Here is a 22,679-nt window from a genome sequence, read left to right on the forward strand (position 1 = left end):
TATACTTACTTGATCCTTGACTGAATGGGTAGGCATTAAAGTGTCCCTACTTTATTTTATTAATTGATTTATTATATCGGTTAAAAATAACAGTGTAGGTATTAAGATAAATCCCGGGTCTTGTGGCTAGCTCGAAATGTTGGTAGGACCGGGATTCACAAAAATTAAATAATAATTAAAAAGTCTTTCTTTGTTGAACACGTGGCTTTATATTTTCAACGGTTATTTTTACAAAGAAACTTATGTTTAACAGTACCATCCAAATTAATCTTATATCGTTACGTTCCCAATGTTAATAATATCGTTTTATCGCTTATATTCTAATTATTAATTAGGTATCTGAATTCGTTTAATTGCTAAGTTTTTAGCGCGGGAATTCGTGAACTCAATACCACGTCCTCCCGCGACAATTTTTTTTCCACTCTTTTTATATTGAGCAGTGATGCCATTTTTTTTATACAATATACTCCCGAATATTAAATTTCTATGGCTTTCGTCTCTTTTATTCGGCACAATCTGACATAATATTGTTGTTTTTATATAATAAAACGCAATTTTTTGTAGTACTTCTTCCACTTTTAAAATCCACTATTAAACGTAGAATAAGTACTACAAAAAAATTGCGTTTTATTAAATAAAAACAACAATACAATGCAGTTCCACCATGAATTGACAGTTAACAAAATAAAATGACATACTATTATAATAATTAGATACAATTCTTACGTGCTAAGTACATGTTAAACATTTTTACAGAGTTAATCAACGAATTTTGGAAGTACGTACGCACATTGTTGACCAGAGGGCAGGTGACATGGTTACACCTAATAATAATAATTGTTATTAATTAAACTATCGGGAGAGACCCAATAGTCATGGGTGCAACAGTATACGCTGTTAGTGTGCATTTGCCATTGGTGAATACGCGTTGTGCTTGAAAATATCGAAAGGCATAACCCGAGTGGAAAAAACTACCCACTCAAATAGTAGTACAAAACTTAAATCCAATAAAACACAGTTTTTTGTTTGATCGCTTCTACGGCATAGGTTTTTCATTATTTCGGCCATACATAATAAATAATTACGTATTCTGGCAACACTTCTCTTAAATTAATGTACCTTGAATGGATCCTGTTTGTCACGTTCTTCCTGACATATTTACCATTAAAATAGATGTAAAGCGAGAATGTGATGGAGGACAACCTGAAGAAGAAGGCAAGCCTTTGTTTGATACGGCGACTACCTACCCAATCAGCCCGGAAGTTTGCACTCATATAAAGCAGGAGAATGCCGACGTTTCAAGTTGCAATTTCGAGGTTAGTTTTCTGAAACTGATTTTTTTAGATTTGAAATAATAACGATTAGTGTGGAATAATAATATGTTGCTTCTTTATAAACTGCGTAGAGACACAATGATATTAAACGTTGATTTAAAAAAAATAACTCGATTATACATTTTGACAGCTACGATGCATTTGTGATTTAGGTTAGGGCAGGTTATCTTCTAATTCATTTTGACTATAATTAGTATACATTGTTATATGGATATTCTATGAAGTTACGTGAACTGAAAGTGGTTTTCTGTGTTAACCGTAATGTTTCTTTCAGTATCTTTTAGCTGACCTCTCTAATATAAAACCTGAGACGGATGATATACTATCCGTCGTCAAGCGCGAGATTATTGAAGATGTAATAGACCCATTATGTGATGTTAAAGATCCTCAACCGGGTTCAGATTACAGGCCAATACATCAGGTTCGTTCAATTGTATAATGTGTTATTTTTCTTCCCTTGGTGCAGTCTTATATCGAAAGTTGGAATTAGCAATATATGTTTTAATCTTAGAGCCGTTTCACACGCGACACCATTGTCTCGAGACGCTGCATGAATGGGCGCGTTTAGACGGAGAAACAAGTATGTCGCGTTCATATATATGTAGAGAAAACGATCATGCGGTGCCCAATCCGTTGACATCTTCCCAATTGATAAGGGTGACGTGTTTAGATTTATTAAAAAAATATAAGAATTCCCTCTCTTAGGGATCGCATATCTCCCAAGATTTTTTTAAAGGGCTGTATTGACTTTGTCAAGGGCCACTTTCATATATATTTTACCTGACAATGGAGACGGGTATCTTTCCGGAAGCATGGAAGATGTCGAAGGTTACTCCAATTCATAAGAGTGGTACGGAGTCATCAGTGGAAAACTATTATTATAGGCCGGTAGCCATTCTCTATGCACCAGCAAAAGTTCTTGAGATGATCATGCACGGCATGATTTCTCCGAGGATCGAGTCATTTCAATGCCGACTCAAGTATTAATCTAAAGATGGTCATCTATTCTATAATGAATGAGCAGCATGGATTAAGAGCAGGCCGTTAAACGATTTCAAACGATCAAAAAAGTTCGCTTCTGAATTTTCACGTGACAGTCTGGATTTGTTCGATATTCGCACCTGCGCAGTAGAGCGACACTGGCAAACCTGCTGAAAAAAAAACAACCTACAGCGCGCAGTCTTATTTTGAGGTTTACCGATTTTCACGATCTGTCAAAAAGTACCTACCAGAAAATGACAACATGGCGTCTCGCTTACTATTTACGACAGTCAGAAATCTTACGTTTGAACAGTTATTATCGTTAAATAAAAGCACAATCCATCTGTACATTTTCAATGTTTCCCATTAGTTCTTGGTCGTTCCCTCATGGTAGAGGATGGTGACCACCTTGGAATGTTATCATCTTTTAAGCGATCAAGAATTCCCACTCCTCTCAATCCTCTGCTTCTATCAGGACAGATTGAAGGCTGCCCTCAGTCAGCTCTTTTACTTGGTCGCTCTTCCTCTGCTTCATCTGCCTTGGAGGCTGCCCAAAACTACCAGTCTCTCCAGAGTATCCGCTCCGCGCCGAACAATTTGTCAAGAAACTTTAGAATTCGTTACAGACATCAGTTGTCGAGAGATGTATCTTTATAAAATATTAACATTTTGTATATTATAATATATGGAACATATATAATTTTGAAAACACTTTTGAGAAAATACATAACAAACTGAAGAGATCTTTTTTTGGAAAAAAAATACTTAATTAAAGTAATTAAGTCATTGGACGCTTAAGACGCACCTGGTGCGTAATAATCAGGCGGCCTATCGATAATAATTTACGTGTATTTTAAATTACCTTTAAATTTAAATTTAAAAAAACCCCACTATGATTTAAAATACAAAAGCCAATTGGCAATAGTACCTACTTCAATTTGGAAAGCTCTTATTATTAACTGCGATATTATGGATTAGTTTAGGCAGGGTTTAATGGAATTTTAAATACTAATTTAATGAAAACAAATAAGTATGCCTGATTATGTTTAGTGTGCACTATTTATGTCGGATCTTAACAGCCTACTTTCACCTAGATAATAACGTTTTAATATATTATATTAATAATTTGTACTTATTGACAACATGTTATATGAAACGTTGTTTATTTCAGTTCGCTGCGACGGGTGTCACTGGTATCAAAGCTGAGACTGACATAAAGCGCGAATTCACTGAATTAAAAATGCCACCATTTTCTGATGAAGATCCTCAACCCGGATGTTCGCATTCAGATTACACACCAGGACATGGGGTATATTCAATTTTATATATTGTAACATTTGCTTCTCAATTCGCCGATTTTAATCGAAGGTTGACGTTTAAAATCTCAATAAATCTCCGTACCATTCCTAGCCAGTCGTATTGAAAAAAGTAATTAAAGTAATCAATACCTACCTACTATCATTTCACTCCATTTTGAATGTGAACACCAACTGTCACTTTGTGTTTTTAGTTATGGTTTTTTTTTTTAGGTTCGGGATGTGAAGGTGGATAATTAAGCACCGAAATTGTTATCAGAAACGGCGAGGTTTATTTACGTTTATTATATACTATATGGTTACATTTTGAATAATTTATTTTATCCGTACGAAATGTGTGTTGCGCGAGCGAACAACGTTTTCTCTGCGTGCTGTCAAAGACGCTTCTCTCTCTCAAACAAAAACGGTTACACTTGCGAGCCGTGCCAAATGCGACGTTGCCATTCGTATTTTTTTTTTGGACGATGTTGCCGGTCAGATGTTTATTAGTGGTATTAAACATTGCTTAATTATTTTCGCAATCAGCCGTTATTATTTGTTGGCTTCGATACCGATTCGGGCCTCTCAAGATACACAAAGACATCCCCAAATGGGGACCATACGGGGTTGTCACACTACTTTGATTTAAAATACAAAAGCCGATTGCCTATGGTAACTCAATTTGGAAAGCGCTCCAGAGAGTATGATAAGAGCCATTAGTTAAAGTCTCAACTTCTTAATTATTATGATAGGTTAATTAATACTGGGTAATTATTGAGTTTTGAAGAAAACACTTTTTAAAGCCATATTAACTGATTGTATTGCTGCAAGTATGTATTCATTAAATAATTAGGAGAGCACTAATTATTACTTAAATAGTAGAAGTGATCAGTATACATATTAAATATATCGATGACCCAATCACATTTTTTTATAATTTTTAAATAATGTATTTATTGTTTTTTTTAGTAAAGTTGTTATAAAACGCAAACTGTGAAAATCATTTTCCGTATAAATATATATTTACTTATAAAATTGTACTACTTTTCATCATTTGTAAATATTCGGTCAAATTAAAAACATTAATTTCTCGTGCTTGTCTTTGTAAAGGATTTTTGTCATACCCTGATAGAGATGAGGTTTTCATTGTAAACTATAAATATACTATTGTATCGTGTAAAACAGACTTTTCACAAAAAGACGCAGCGTTTACACACCTACTATATGCGCACGAAAGTATGTGTACTTCTGCGCAGGTCCAATTTAGGGTCGTTTAGCTATAATACGACTTGCTGTTTTGCTCAGATCATTATTTAAATATCAGATGTGCTCAACCGGTAAACTTTATTAATTCGAAAAATATTTATGCTATATTTCATTCATTTCACCAAAACAAAAAGGTTTTATTATTGATTAATTTTAAAATACGACTTGCTGTTTCGCTCAGACCAGAAAAAGAATAGATATTTATGATACAAAATGTTATATGTGAAAATTATATAAACCGAGTCATTCCTACTCGAGAGTGTCGCTCTTTGAATAACTGCGGTCCCTATGCGACGCTTAATATGCGTGCTGTCATGAATTCAGATGTATAATAATATATTAAAATATTGTTTAAACTGTTGATCGAAGTCGCTTGATGAGATTTCAATATAAATTCACTCCCGCACTTTCAGGTATAAATCTACGTCCCCGATATAGTCTGTATCACTGCATACAATACTTTACAATCGTAGCCAAGATAAGATGGTTCTTTTTTTCTTTTCTTTTGACCATGTCCGATCCTAATATGGGCCTCCACAGAGTGGAGGATTGTATAAACAAATTTTTTTAACGAGAAATGGATGTCAGCCACTTGGTCAACCTATTAGGTCCATACTCATACCTGGTACCCACGACGCAAACGCCAAAGCTTAAGCCGCGCGGTCATCGTGGGTGTTCTTGTTCTTCAAGATGGTTCTAGTATAATATATTTAATCATTTCTTATACTGTTGGGTACAAGTTTACTTGATGAAATTTGAATATAAATTCTATCAATTTTAATATTGTTTGTGACATTGGTTTCGCCTTTCGGCATCTTCCGACACTATGCACACTCTCCAATAACTTACTGGCACAAAAATTACTAGTTACTACACGAAGCTTGCAATGTTTTTTTATCGAACAGGGTGCAAAACTGCCTCATAGTAGGTATGTACATTATTCTGGTGATCTTAAATTATATTATCAAGAAATATTAGAAATAAACACAGTAAAGTGAAACTATCTTATTCAAATCAATCTAAAATTTTGCATTCGAAACTATATAAGATTTATACATATTACCAATAGTAGTACCACAATAAGTGTGTCTGTCTGTTTTGTGCAATTGCTTTTCGATATTACATGTAGGTGAATTTAAAAAAAAAACTATTTATTGATCATTCCGTTATTTTGTGTATTTAATATCTATGTCGGTACTATTACCATTTCTTAACGTCATTTTCATTCTCACTACACTTTAATGTCTGAAGATGCTTCGAAAAAAATAACTCAAATGGAACAGTTTAAAATCTAATTTAGAATAATATTTTTATTTTTTCTAGGTTTTTACTAAAGGCTTTTTCACAAGGCATCGCGATATAGACAGGTGTCAACAATCCTCGCCTGATGGAATCCAAGATAGAATGATACAGTATTCGGAAGTGACGATAGACGAACAAAACATTAAAGGAGAAATCCCAGAACGAGAGACTCCGAAGAAACTTCGACTAATTCTGAGCAGAGTAGTACATTTTCCCTGTAATTTGATTTGCTGCTTTTGTAATGCAGTTTTTGGATGCGGAAGTGCTCTAAAAAGTCACAAAATGGTTCACACGGGCGTGATAACTGATCAAAACCAAGAAAATGTAGTCTCGCAACTATATCATCTCAAAACACATAACATGACACACACTGGTGTAAAACCTCATAAATGCAAAGTATGCACATATAGATGCTCGCAACGTAGTAATCTTAAAAACCATGAAATGACACACACAGGTGAAAAACCTCATAAATGCAAGGTATGCACATATAGATGCTCGCAACTTAGTCATCTTAAAAGACATGAAATGACACACACAGGTGAAAAACCTCATAAATGCAAGGTATGCACATATAGATGCTCGCAACTTAGTAGTCTTAAAACCCATGAAATGACACACACAGGTGAAAAACCTCATAAATGCAAGGTATGCCCATATAGATGCTCGAGACTTGGTAATCTTAAAAACCATGAAATGATACACACAGGTGAAAAACCTCATACATGCAAGGTATGCCCATATAAATACTCGCAACTAAGTAGTCTTCAAAAACATGAAATGACACACGCAGCTGTAAAACCTCATAAATGTAAGGAATGCACATATAGATGCTCGCAACTAAGCCATCTTAAAACCCATGAAATGACACACACAGGTGAAAAACGTCATAAATGCAATATATGCTCATATAGATTCTCGCGACTTAGTAATCTTAAAAAACATGAAATGAAACACAGGTGAAAAACCTCATAAATGCATTAAATGCTCACAACTGAGTGACCTTAAAAGACATGAAATGACACGCACAGGTGAAAAACTTAATTAATGCAAGGTATGCCCATATAGATGCTTGCGACTTAGTAATCTTAAAAAGTTTGAAATGACAAGTGAAAAACGTCATAAACGCTAAGTGTGCTCATATAGATGCTCGCAACTGAGTTATCTTAAAAGACATGAAGTGACATATACTAATAATCTTATTAATTCACCGTATGCTCATATAGATGTTTGCAAAGTGTTCAGCCCCGGCAGGTTTTTATAAATCTAGCCCTATTCTTGGACAAGTTTGAGTGAAATTAGTGTTTTATAGTAATTAATGTAATCTTAGTTTATTGGAATATTAATACTTTCGACCGAAGGTACTTGATGGAATTTGAATTTAAATTCCAATGGATTCAAGCTCTGTACTATTCCATTTAAGTCGTTTTTTGCGACCCGGGTTTCGCCTTTCGGCATCTTCAGGCGTCGTGTACACTCACCAAAGGCAAACACACACTGACAACGAACACCCTTAACTCTACCTTATATAGTAAAACAATACAATAAAGTAGGTAAAAACTCCATTACCTACCTATTTAGTCAGAAATTACAACAATTACAATTTTGTTGTAATTTCTGACTAAATAGGTAGGTAATGGAGTTTTTACCTACTTTATTGTATTGTTTTACTATATAAGGTAGAGTTAAGGGTGTTCGTTGTCAGTGTGTGTTTGCCTTTGGTGAGTGTACACGACGCCTGAAGATGCCGAAAGGCGAAACCCGGGTCGCAAAAAACGACTTAAATGGAATAGTACAGAGCTTGAATCCATTAGAATTTAGTTTATTGGGTTATTTATGGGAATATTTAAATGAATCCTTTAAGAACAATAGAAAACAGTTTAATAATAATATTGTATAGTGTAAAATTTTTGCCAACAACCTACTTCGTGCAGAGGAACATCACACTCTTTACACCTGTACCGAGTCTCACCTCTCTTCTTCATCTTGGCACATTCCTTAAATACCATTGACTGGTATTCCTTCTTCTGTGTTGCTGGAATCGTCTGTAAGGTGTGTCTAGATATATATCCAAATATTCTGACAGGCGAATTCAGCATCACATTACGCCTCGGATCCGGAGAAGACCAGACATCGCTACCAGAGGACAGTAATAAAGTAACAACAGATTCGGTCTTTGTTACACACTTATTTCTGTAATTGAGGCCCAAATCTATCATCCAAAATATCAATGGATAGATGTTAATTATCATCCTCACTATGCGCTTATCTCACCAAGAATGTAAGATAATATCTCCTTTTATAAATATAACCGACTCGCCCTCCCGTTCAAAGACTGAACTCAAGTTAAAGACCTCTATTTTTGCGAATAGTCTCATTAACTCTAATATTTTTCACCGGCAACTCCTCGGCCAATCTGACACTGTTATAAACTGCCCAGGTGCTGGAGTATATTCTGCTGTTGACCACGATTCAGTCACACGAGCACTACGCCTTCCATGTCCTCCTCGCTTACCTTAGGGACGACGTCACCACTAGAACGACCTCACCTATTTTTGCTAACACGCCATTCACGCGCTTGACCTCCGTTTTCTGCCCGAGATGGACCAGAAAGTGGGTCCTCGAGCGTGTCGACTCCTGAGTCCATACAAATGCGTAATCCTACTCTGATTCATCTGTTCTAAAGGCATCCATTTCAGCGTGGAAACAGGCTGCAATCAAAACAATATTCCACTTTAGTCAACTGAATTTAATCCTCGGGGAACTCGTGACATCGTCAAAACGTTCGATTAACTCATATAAAGATATTTGGTGATTACATTATTACCTTGTGATGAATCTATTAGTCGATTAACCGGATAATATTGGAAGCAAATTGTTGGTTTGTGACAGCTGTAAACAAAAACAAATCGTCATTAGTAAACAAATTTTGGATGTTGGAAAAATACGTGAGAATATGTAAATACTTGGTAATACTTACATAATTGTATGAAATAGTAAAAATAATTCAATATTGTATGCTTATAAAATAATATATCGGCACATTATGAAGAAATTGGCAAACAATGAGAACTTTCAAACATTGCATCCGGATAGGTATTTTGACAGTTATCTGACGGGATTGGAAAACTATGTAAAATGAATTTTAATTACCAGAAACCTTCAATAACATATAAAATATCATAGATAAATTATAATTATTTGATGAATATATTCTTACCTTGTGACGTATGAGATATCGGAAGCAAATCAATCGGTTTGGAACAGATGCAACAAATTTTGAATGTTCAAAAAACACGTGGAATTAACTAAATACTCATTCAAACACGTATACTTTTATGGAATATTCATAATACTTCAATATTCTAGGGCTAATATATCGGCACATTATCAAGTAATTAATAATGAGGACTTTCAAACTTTGCATTCGAAAAATTTTGACAGTAATCTGACATATTATGTACACAAGAAACACATAAAATTAACTTAAATTACCAGTAACCATCAATAAACATATAAAATATCATAGATAAATTATTTCTCTTACCTTATTAAATCCTTTTTTTGCTTACTTCTGTAATTTTATTCCTCAAAATCAGTATACAGCCTCCCCAAACCAAAGCGAATATTCGCAGCGAATTAGCAACGAACTCGCTACCGCTTAGATTTGATGCGAATTTCGCGTTTGGCCCCACACCAAAGCGTCAGCGACGCCGCCATAGACTAAATAATTTTATTTACGCGCCAGATTTAAAATTGTAAATAATATTAATATTTTACGCCAAATATTCAATAATTTTTATGAATTAAATATGAAAAATATACGTACACTATAGCGCTTTCAGAATTGCTACAACTTTTACCCACTTCGCGTAAAGTGTATTTTAATTATCTGAAAACAAGATGGCAGCATTGGATGCAGCCATAGACTAAATACATATACGAATGTCAAAGTGACAGTTGTGTGTTGACAAAATGTACACGTCTTCTGAATGCTTATTACACGCTGAAGATATAAGGAGATGGCGTGCGACAAATTACATCGACATTTAATATAATCTTACTTTATGACAGCGCAAGATTGCCGTGGCCCATGGGTAAGATAGATTTACTCAGTTTCATAACTGCACATGTAATTAAGCATTTACCATGAAGCGTTAACAGGATTTGAAGGGAATATGATATTGAAATAACATGTCTCCTTTATTTGAATTGTAGGTTTTGACTATTTTGCGTTTCTACGCAGAGGGAGCGTACCAAAAACGGGTAGGCCAAGTCTTCTGCGCAATGAGCCAGGCATCAGTAAGCAGATGCATAGGAAACGTGTCCGATGCTATAATAGCAGTGCTTAGTAATACTTACATACAGTCGCCATACAGCGCTGACAGTCGTGACCGAACCCAAAGTTATGCATTATTTTTAGTGTTGTGTTGATACCCTATGATCAATTTATACAATTTTACAATGTACATGTCATTAACTAGAGTAACTATACACAACAAGTAAATTACCTACTCAATAAGGATTTAACGGGAATATTATTTTGTGTCGGTAAAAATATTTTTTAATATCAGACTTCAAGAAAGGGCAGGTTTCTCCAAAATCATTGTGTGCATTAACTGCACCCATGTGCGAATATACCATCATACTTGGAGACTTTCAAAAATGAGCGCAGAAATTTTTCTGTAAATGTGAAATTGGTAATAAAATCTATGTTGTTTCTTATACATTCATATTCATTAAGTATAATATCTTAACATGACATTTATTTTTATGCAGGTATCTGTCATGGATATTCTGACAGTGAGTGCCAAATTTCCTTTGAGTGTTTATGACCAATTCATATTTAATGGATCGTTGGTAAAAACTGAAATGAAACGTCTACAGAACGACAAGAATTGGGAATTTTGTTCTATTAGGGAAGTATGTTAAACTTTACTTTACTATGGCAGTACCAGTAACAAATATTTTGTTTGGTTTATATTCATCTGGATTTTGTATACTTCAAAGGAATCAAAATTTTGCATAGGTATGAATATGATATTTAACGAAGCAGTTTTTTAATTATTTAAATCCTGATTTGTAATATTTTTACAACTTTCAGTCGAAAACATATTCAAATTAACAGACTGTGTACATTGAAATCATTCTACGGTGCCACCATAGGCCAGCCAGACTCACCCAAGGCTCGCTACACGGCTGCCCGCTGTTTGAGCAGGGATGTGATTGAGTGTTTTTGGATAATGGACCACACCAGATCGCAAAGCTACAGCAAAAAGTGCACTACCAAACATGGCTATACATACAGTATACATGTATATATTAAATATAATTTATGTATATTTATTTATGGCTTATACCTACACCAAAACAAAATATGTCACTTAACTTATCATTCAATAAAAAATACTTGGTTTAGGTTAAGAAAGTTTTAATAATCATTTTTGCACACAATACAAGAAAAATATTTATATAATTATTAATATTACAATAAGCTATAAAAGTAACACGATATTGTAATAAAATGGACAAATATGAAAAAAATAACAATAAATTGTATATAGATAGGTAGAAAGGGGTCAGATGATTCTGGCAGTGCAGGCGACTCATTTAGGTGTCAGTATTGTTACTTTCAAATGCCAATAACACCGTTCCAATGTGATTCGGTCGTGCCAGAAGAATCTGTCCTTCCTCTATTTAGTAACCGGGCGTTTTACAACTTTAAATGAAAATTAAGTATATGGATAGTATATTTTTTCTAGTATAATATTATTTAATTAGGTGACTTTTTATTTCTTTATTACTTGAAATGGTGTTTACATGGTAGATGGATTATAATCGTTTTGAAACATAGTTATTTTTGTTAATTCTACTTTCACTTGCACTTGTCATTTACCTTGACAGCTGTTTCGGCACATAAACTCATTTTCGGAACATTCAACAATAATTTGTGATTATAAAAGAGCTACAGGTCATGCAGCAAATTAAATACGCCTAGTTAAATAATAAATACGTAAATAATATTTTACAAAATATCTACACCACATACATCCATCGAATATGGTATATAAAATACAGATTCAAGTATCAAATAATTCTTGGATAAAAATATGTTTTGATAAACTAAACCACTTATTTTCAAAAGCATCCCCCATCATATTTTCATTGTGATTGATAATTCCTACCCTATTATACTTAATCATATCATATATATTTTGTCTATGTATAATTTTTTTTACATACTTACATGATACTATGTTGTATAACATTTACATTAATATTTTTGATTATAATATACGTTATATTTCAATATTTTTGAAATATGTGTCATTTTATGTAATTCGAGAATACTATTTTTGATGATTTTTTCATCAATACTAATGAGTATGATTTTTCTTAAACACATCGCATCGATGTGGTTTTTCACCAGTATGTGTCATTTTATGGTTATTTAGAGAATTAATTCGCTTTTTTTTTTAAACACACATCGCATCAATGTGTTTTTCACCCGTATGTGTCTTCTTTTTAGTTTATCATTTGAGATAAACATTTAAAAACACACATCACATTGTGGTTTTGTACCAGTATGTTACATTTTTTTTTTTTTTATGACCCAATTTGCATATTTTTTTTAAAACACACATCGCATTGACGTGGTTTTTCACCAGTATGTGTCATTTTATGTTCTTTAAGATGGCTGATTCGACTAAATTTTATAAAACACACATCGCATTGATGTCGCTCTTCACCAGTATGTATAATTTTGTGTTTTGAGAGTAATAATTTGAGTAAACTTATTTAAACACACATTGCATTGATGCAGTTTTTTTACCAGTATGTGTCACTTTGTGTTTTTAAATTACCAAATTGCAGAATTTTTTTTAAACACATCGCATTAATGTTTGTCACCCGTGTGTCATTTTATGACTTTTGAGTTTACCATTTGTGATGAACTTTTTAAAACACACATCGCATTGATGTGTTTTTTTAGGAGTATGTGTCATTTTATGTTCTTTAAGATATCTAATTCGACCAAATTTTTTAAAACACACATCGCATTGATGTGGTTTTTCACCAGTATGTGTCATTTTATGTTCTTTAAGATTACCGATTCGACCAAATTTTTTAAAACATACATCGCATTGATGTCGTTCTTCGCCAGTGTGTTTCATTTTATGTGTTTTGAGACTACTAATTTGAGTAAACTTTTTTAAACACACACCGCATTGATGCAGTTTTTCACCAGTATGCCTTATTTTATGTAATTTAAGATCACTTTTTGCGATGAACTTTTTAGAACACACATCGCATTGATGTGGTTTTTCACCAGTATGTGTCATTTTATGTGTTTTTAAATGAGCATTTCGCAGAAATTTTTTAAAGCACACATCGCATTGATGTGGTTTTTCACCAGTATGTGTCATTTTATGCGTTTTTAAATGACCGATTTGCAGAAACTTTTTAAAACATACATCGCATTGATGTCGTTTTTCACCAGTATGTGTCATATACGACTTAAGATGCTGAGACTTCACGCATGAAACATAGTGATGGTTTAGATGTTCTACGGTTTCAAACACTCCACAGCAATCATTACAAATAAAGTTACGTGGAAAATATTTAACTCTTTTTAACTTAATTCGAACCTCCTTTGGTAAGTATAATTTCTGAAATTCATGTTTGATGTTCTGTACATCGATGGTTATTTCCGAATGCTGCATTATCATTTTTTTGTTTTTATTGATTGCATGTGCTATTTTGTTACTCGGGTCATTATCAACAGCATCTTTTTTATCGATATCCAATGGTTTACTCTTACGTACTGCAAAACATTTCTGGGTAGAAATCTACAAAAAGAATTGGAATGTTAATAAATTCAAAGCAATTCTATTACAATCAATAAAAACACTTGTTCCAATGTTCCCAAATATAGCACTGATACTATGTTGTTTGTCAAGTGTTTTTCTCTCAAACAATGATCAAAATCTTCTTTTTTATATTATTTTTTTCATCAATTATCAATATAAGACGTTCACAACATGACATTTAGAAGAAAATATTTATTAGTAAAAGAGTGTTATATTGATATTTATAAAAAGGAAAAGATGAGCATTAAACATTACAATTAGTGTAGACATTATTAATTTAAATAACAAGGAAGTCACCGAATAAAGACGACCATATTTTAAGAATTTATAAAACAATGCCCACTTACACTCACCCTGACGCAGGTGAAATATCTCAATATCTGAAGTGATTTGGTTGTACAAACTTATTGCCCTCCTAATTGGCATTACCTAGAAGTGACTGCATTTAAGAGCAAAATTTCGTTTAGCGATGAGGCTAATTTTTGCTTAACGGGTTTGTTATTAAGGAAAATTGTCCACACGGAATAAGACCAATCTAGAAGATTCCCTTGTATTCATTACATCCAGAAAAATGCACCGTTTCATGCGGTTTACACGCTGGTGGCATCGATGCACAATTCTTCAAAAATAGGGCAGAAGCTCACGTTAAGGTCAATAGAAATCCTTGTCGAACCACGATTATTTTGATTTAAATATAGATTTATTCGAAAGAGCAGTGATTTATTTTCAACATGATGTGCCATCCAGCTATCGCAACCATCGCCTTATTTAAGATTTGGCGATAATTTGATTTTGAGAAATGGACATGTCAATTAGTATAACAGGTTGTGCGATTTGATATCTCTGGATCATTACCTGTTAAGGTTTGTGAAGTCACTGGTATATGCTTATAAACCAGCAGCAGTTAACGCATTAGAAGCCAACTTTTGCCAACAAGCCAATTTCCAGTACTATACGATACCTTATTAAAAGTAGTTCAAATTGGACAACGATAATTTTTTTAATCGAGAAGAACTGTGGTGGCCACATCCACAAATGCATAAAGCCATGAATGTATCGATTTTTCAAATAAAAAAAAATATAATTGAAATTTTGCATTTTTTACAATTTAAAATTCTATCGGACTTAAAAAACAACCTTTGTAATTAAACATACCTGGTCTAAAGGCTTGGATTGTCGATTACAGCAACCAGGATGTCGAAATTCATCATCAATATGGTTGATTGCATTCTCAACCAATTCTTCTTTGATAATAACTCCCTCATCAATATTCTCATACTTAATATTCATCAGACCGTTTTCACGCTTCTGAAAATGACAACATTATTCATATTATGTAACAGTATCATCATTACGATTAGCCAGAATGGGTCTCCCAGTGCTCTTTCTTCAATAATTGGTCGCCTATGTATGACTTAATTTGGCAGGTGAATGTATAATCACCGAACGACATTCCAATGTTATGGGCAATCCGACAATCCAATAGTGCACTCTTGCGGTCATTCATTTTTGTTTTAGCTCAATTAAGACTACATATTACTGATGGCTGGGTTAGTTTTTTAAAATGCATTAAGCCTTGCCTATACCAAACAAAAATAAATAAAAAATATTCTTCCATCTATAAAATATCCCAAATTCTGTATGATTAAATAACATATTGTAGCTTGGTTTCGCAGGGTTTTTGTTAAATTTTAAAAACTAACACCATCAGTAAATTATTTTAGTCTTAGTTCAATGAAAACAAATACGTACATACGAACGAAGACGTTTTGTATGTACTATATTATTTATGTTGGATAGTAGCAGCCTATGTGCACCCTTTGCCGTTGGATCAAACCCATTTTGTATAACAAACAAAAAAATATATAAGTATAGTATACAGATGACAATATAATTATAATACATAATATACCTAAGAACAACAATCAAATGACCACGGGTATTATGTGAGTTACCTGTGAATCACTGTCAAACGTCGACGCATCAAACTTTTTATACAAGTGACTGCTTTGGTCACATGGAAAAGCCACTTCATCGAAAGCCAGCGACGCATCATGCATACGTTGATGGTACTTCAAAATGTGCGCAGATGAAAAAAATTCACAACACACGTTGCAAACAAAATTTCTATCGAAAAATGAAGCTCTGTTCAACCTCAGACGGACTTTTATGGCAAAAGCAAGCGCTATTTCCTTTTTGATGTCCATTTCTTGCACTTCAATTTCACCAGACGACTGCGCAGACTGTCGCTCAAAGATATCAGATGCTATCATACAATCCATCGCAGTTTACTCGACCATAAATGTCCATTCAGTATTTTTAAGTACTTAAGTAAAATCATTTAGTCGTTTCAATCCATTCTGTTGTAATTTTTCGGTCGAGTAACGACCCGCACTACGACTAGCGACTCTCACTAAATACCAAACAAGTGATGATATCGAATCGAACTCAATGCATAGAAAATTTGGGTGAAATTATGGGACAATACGACCACAAGCGGTTTATTGTGCGCATATGGTTACTAATGAATAAAAGGTATCAGTTACTAAGCTATAATATGCCTAACAAATTCTACTGAACTCCTACTGTGTAAATGTTTAAAATATTAATATGAACATCTCACGATTTATATGTATGCAGAAGAATATCAATTTTTCTTAATCGTAAATGTCGAGAAAATAACATAGGTACGAAATATAATAAATAACTATCATTTTTATGTTAGGTCCTGTCTGGACAGTTATTACATTGACATATCGTGACAAGTGGTTTGACGTTTCAGACCACTTCTGATGGTCAGAAAATGGTTTGAAGTTTGCTGGTATAGTGAACTAAACGTTAAATCTTAAACTACGAGTATTACGGTTTACTTATAACGCATGCGCAGTGCGCCAGTTTTGACCTATAAAACTGTTTACGAACGCCTAAATTTATGTTGTCATGCAGAATAGTAGATAATTTAGTAAAATTTGATGCTTACAACATTAATTTGTTACAAAAAGTTTTGAAAATAGAATTGGTATATTCTCACCCCATTTCACGTATTTTACGGCTGCAAGTAGTTTTTTTTATAGAATATAGGCTTACCTTGTATTACCTACCTAAAAAGGACTCACGGGCGATTAATTTTATTCACCATACAATTGATCGCAATTTTAGATAATCGCAATAATTATTGCTTTACATTCGAATGATTGTGATGTATAAATCTTATTTTTTAAATATACTTACGTGATTTAACTAAAGATTTATATACCTACTCGATACTGTCTCAAAATATCTGTTTTAGCAATCGCCAATAACTCGAATCTACTCCGAAATCAATAAATGAAACATGTTTGACCGAATTATAATATAATAGTTCCTTATGAAGTTTCAAAGACGCATTAAAAATTCGAACCTTCAATATAAGACGGCATCGAGGGAAGAAAACGGCACATATACCTACGTACAATTAAACATACCTGATGTATTGGCCTGTAATCTGAATATGAACAACCCGGTTGAGGGTATTCATCATTATATAATGGGTGTGTTATATCTTCAATTATCTCGCGCTTGACTACAGCTGGTTGATCATCTGTCTCAGATTTTATATTAGAGGGGTCCGCCATATTAAGGGACTGAAAGAAGCATTATTACATTTTGTAAACACGGTGAAAACAGTTTCGGGTCTCGTAATCACCATATGGGCATTTTCGCCAAAGTTTGTACATGTTTGAAATTTGGGTGATATTATTTTTTCACTCAAATTAATCATTTTTATATAGCTAGCAGATTCCTTGTTCTGTTGCCGAATTAGTGACAGCAATTTTTCAGCAAAATATTGATTAATACAATATTTATATCATTTTTCTTATCAAATTGGGCATAATAAGTTTCCTTTCCGTGACCATGAAACTAAGCTTATAAAACATGAATGATACACTTTTAATCACTTAAAAAAGCTTTATTAGATTAAAAAAACCATACACTTAAAAATAAAACTACAAATAGTCAAAACATATTATTGAATTTTAATTCGTGGGCACATTTCGTTCCTCTCCGTTACCGTATGTCTATAATGGCAGAGCATTTTTCCTTTAGTTTTTGAAAAAACCAATCAATGTTCGTTCTGCTATTTTTTTAAAGACAGTAATCACTTTTACTACATTTTATTGGAAAAATACATAAGTTTCGTTATTTAATAATCAAATGAAAAATAGTTAACGTTCAACTTTTTTTGGGACATTTTCGGAATGTAACGAAATGGTAACGGAGTGTAATTTGTAAAGCTAAAGTTACATGTAACCATAAAAACAATTTTTTGTTTTATAAAATTTATTTGAATTTTTTGATAGTTAGATATTATTCAACGTGTGTCACAATAACAAAACAAACCAAACTTAATCACTAAAATAGACATATTTTATAATAAATTTCACAATACTAGTAAAATAAGGTAGGTAATAATTTTGACACACTACACATTACCATAACTTTTATTTGGCATTTATATTATTTGTAACTCAGATAAAAAATATTTTAAAGCAAATTAACAATATATGAAAAAAATTAAATCAGCAAGGGATTCGGACGCGAGTTCCTAGCGCGGCACGGAGTATATAACTTTTACGAAAATAATTACAGTCGAACTCAGTTATTACGATCTCGGACATAGCGAGATCTCGGATGTAATAAGGAAACATTTGTTGACATTTGGTTTATGACTTTCGCCATACATTTAATTTATTCACTGTTATAACGAGCAACTTATCGGATATACCGAGCTAAAATACTGTTAATGTGTCGATCGTTTTAAAACATTTCGACCCTAAGCAATAAAATCCGATTGGACAGGATGCCGCCGGGGTCGGATTACGTTTATGACACTAGTAAAGTGTCTAAGTACCTACCTTATTGGTGTTTCGCCGACAATAATAAAAAAGTATCCACGCATATGGTTGAAAACTCCAAGGTTTGTGAAGTCCGTAGGTACCTACCAGCGTTCATTACAATAAACATCTTCTTTTGTAGTTTATGAATGCCATGCTCGTTTCGGGGATTTTTACGATGGTTTCCAAATTTTTTATTTTCGTCTTTTTGTGTAATGTGACATGCTCATTTAAAAATACCTATTCTCTGATATAACGAGTAACGCTTATAACAAGCAAATTCAGTCGGTCCCATCTTCCTCGTAATAACCAAGTTCGACTGTATGTTGTCTTGAAATTTACTTGTATTCATCAACATAAAATGTAGCTATACAGGTTGATTGTAATCAAGACGTACTTTTCTGACATTTCGCGAATACCTACAGTTCCAGGTAATAAATCTAATAGGGTACACATTTCTGTTAAACGTGACAAAAAAATACTTTTTCATACATTTTTATAAATTTCTATGCCTAAAATGTATGGAGAAGTTTTAAAATTTTGGTGGCGTATAACAGAAAGAGTATGATAGAGTCAGTGCCTGTCTCGCAATTATTTCAGTCTGGTGTATTTTCTTTTCCTTCTGTTGTTTTTTTATCTGCCCATACTTTTATCTGCGCTAGTTTTGCGTATTCAGACATATCACATACTTTTTTAATCTTTATTATATAGCCAGCTTATTTTCTATATTTTTTAATGAAAATATTTTTGTTTTTCATACGAACAGACAAAATAAAACTTTTTATAATCTATGAAGAACTAAACACACAATGTAAACCCAACTTTATGCATTCCATTTCGTTACTTTTACATTCCACATATACGTTACCACCAATATAGTTTCGGAACGGAAGTAACGGATTGTGTTTCAGAAGTGGTTGAAGCCAAAATTTAGCTTAGTTTTATTGTTAAACCTGCGATATGTTTTATTACATCTGTAGTATGAAAGATAAGCTCCATATATATAGTATGTGAAATGGAAATATGTGATTTCTTACCTTACAAATCGTGGTAACAGTAGTGGAACTCCTTAAATGACCAACCCAGAAAGCAACCTGTTCCGATAGCGATACCGACACACACCAACAATTTAAAATGTAAATGGCGATCAGTGTTATACAAAAGTGTTGCTACATTAAAAAAATACATATTTATAGTGGAATTTTTTCGCCTTCATGCTAAAATCGTGGTAACGGAATGTGGAATTCCGCTTTTTCAAATATCCTGGGACACACTTTAAACGTGATTTTTTTCAATATTGGTCCAAATTTACGGAAAAACCTGTATATGTTCCAAAAATATATAATGTAAGCTGTTGAAGACACTTCGAATTTAATTTTACACACTCAAAATTAATGACGAAATCAGACTTTGTTTATTTGAATTTAGGGGTGGGACATGGTAAAAACACACTACCTTTCGATCTAAATAATCAATTAAAAATATATACTGGTCAGACAGTTGTATTTAACTGATCGAATAAAGTAAATTAATAAATTTTCATGTTAAAAAGACATAACTTTCCAATATTCTATAATATAATAACTATGAAAAAATCAATCGAAGTCATGGGACATGCCAAAAACGCAATGTACAAACTTTGGCGAAAATGCCCATATAACATTGTATTATATTTATATTTAACAATAATTAGTAGATAAACAAACCTAACCTATAATATCACCTGTCATCTATATCCTGTCAAATTGTATAAACATGTAATTTTTTAAAACAAAGTTTAATGTCACCTTATGTTCCTACATAGTTTGTAAAAAAGCCGCAGTTTATAATATTAAAGTAATCGTTGTTATTCTCAATCTAACGTTATTTTAAAATAATATAGTTTCCAAAAACTAACCTCGAAATTGCAACTTGAAACGTCCGCATTCTCTTGCGTTACATGAATGCGAGGGTTCGGGTTATTTGGATGGCTAGTCAGCGTGTCAAACAAAGGCTTGCCTTCTATATCGGAGTGTTCTCCATCACATTCTCGCTTTACATCCATATTAAGGGTATATATTCCAGAAGCAACGTGTTACGTGACAGACAGGATCTTAGAAAAGTGTTGCCGCAATACTGAAGAAGTATTTTCCGTGAACAATTAATATTATATATTAATAGGTACATTGACACGGTGACACACTTCAATAATAATTATGTATGTTTTGTTGTGAAAATAAAACAATGGAGTGAAAATAATCTATCAGTATTGTCTCAATCATAACGAGATCAGCGCATCTCGGTTTTCAAATGGCAAAAGGGCCCGTCTGCATTTATTCTATTTAAAAAGTTTTCTTCTACTGCCGGGTTGTTAAATACAATATTAATCTTCAACATGGTAAAAGAACATATCTGTCAGTGCAATACAAACCAAAATATGCCACACGTATTTTGAGCCAGGTACACATACATTGGGTGTGATTTGCACCATGCACGGATAGACAAGGCAAACTCAAAAGACATGGCCCTTTGACAATGTCTTGTTCGTTATTATACTTACCTACTACGTGATCCTAAATGGGTAGGCAATAAATTAGGGACACTATTGTACTAATTGATTTACTATATAGGTTAAAAATAACAGTGTAGGTATTGAGATATCCCGGACCCGGGATTCACAAAAATTAAATGTCTTTCGTTGTTGAACACGTGGCTTTTTATTTTAACGGTTATTTTCTCATAGAAACTTATGTTTAACAGTATCCAAATTAATCTTATATTGTTATATTCCTAATGTGTATTATATCGCTTATATTCTATTTATTAATTATTTATTATCTGAATTCATTTATTGTTAAGTTTTTAGCGCGGGAATTCGCGAACTCAATACCACGTCCTCCCGCAACTATGTACCTACCTACCCATTTTTTCTATTGTACCTACTCTTTTTACATTGAGCAGTGATGCCATCTTTTCTTTTTACATACCTACCTACTCCTGAATATTAAGTTTCTTTGGCTTTCGTTTATTTTATTCGGCACAATCACATTCTTCCCTGATATAGGTACTATTATTATAATTTGATAAACAATAATTCTTACGTGCTAAGTACATGTTGAATATTTTGACAGTTAATCAAGGAATTTTGGACGTACGTACGCCCATTGTTGACTATAGGTCAGGTGACATGGTTACACCTAATAATTAGACGTACTTTAGAATATCAAGAGAGGTCTAATAGTCATGGGTGTAACAGTATACGAAGTTAGAGTGTATTAGCCATTGGTGAATATGCATAGTGCTTGAAAATAACGAAAGGAAAAACCCAAATAGAATACTCTACTCAAATAGAATAGTACAAAACTTAAATCCAATAAAACACATTTTATTGTTTGATCGCTACACGGAATAGACTTTTCAGTAATTCGGCCATACATAATAAATAATTACGTATTGTGGCAACACTTCTCTTAAATTAATGTACCTTAAACGGATACTGTTTGTCACGTTCTTCCTGACATATTTACCATTAAAATGGACGTAAAGCGAGAATGTGATGGAGAACAGTCTGATAAAGAAGGCAAGCCTTTGTTTGATACGCAGACTAGCCTCCCAATCAGCCCGGAAGTTCGCACTCATATAAAGCAGGAGAATGCCGACGTTTCAAGTTGCAATTTCGAGGTTAGTTTTTGGAAACTGATTTCTTTTACAATCACTCTGTATTGTGACTAACAGCGATTAATTATTATTATAATATTTTGATTTTTTATAAACTCCGTA

At 33.2% G+C, this 22,679-nt stretch overlaps 1 long non-coding RNA gene across 1 annotated transcript; it reads right to left on the reverse strand.

The window, feature by feature from the left end:
- Positions 1 to 12,656: 12,656 nt before the first annotated feature.
- On the reverse strand, positions 12,657 to 21,034 carry LOC147063737 (uncharacterized). Its single transcript, XR_015072043.1, has 4 exons — positions 20,818 to 21,034; positions 17,511 to 17,669; positions 15,202 to 15,354; positions 12,657 to 14,025 (listed from the first exon to the last, which is right to left on the reverse strand). It is a non-coding gene; the product is annotated as an uncharacterized LOC147063737 (long non-coding RNA).
- Between the last annotated feature and the right edge of the window lie 1,645 nt (positions 21,035 to 22,679).

The sequence above is a fragment of the Rhyacophila brunnea genome, unplaced genomic scaffold, assembly GCF_057557595.1.
Source record: "Rhyacophila brunnea isolate RB1 unplaced genomic scaffold, BYU_Rbru_1.0 scaffold_88, whole genome shotgun sequence".
NCBI classification, from domain to species: domain Eukaryota; kingdom Metazoa; phylum Arthropoda; class Insecta; order Trichoptera; family Rhyacophilidae; genus Rhyacophila; species Rhyacophila brunnea.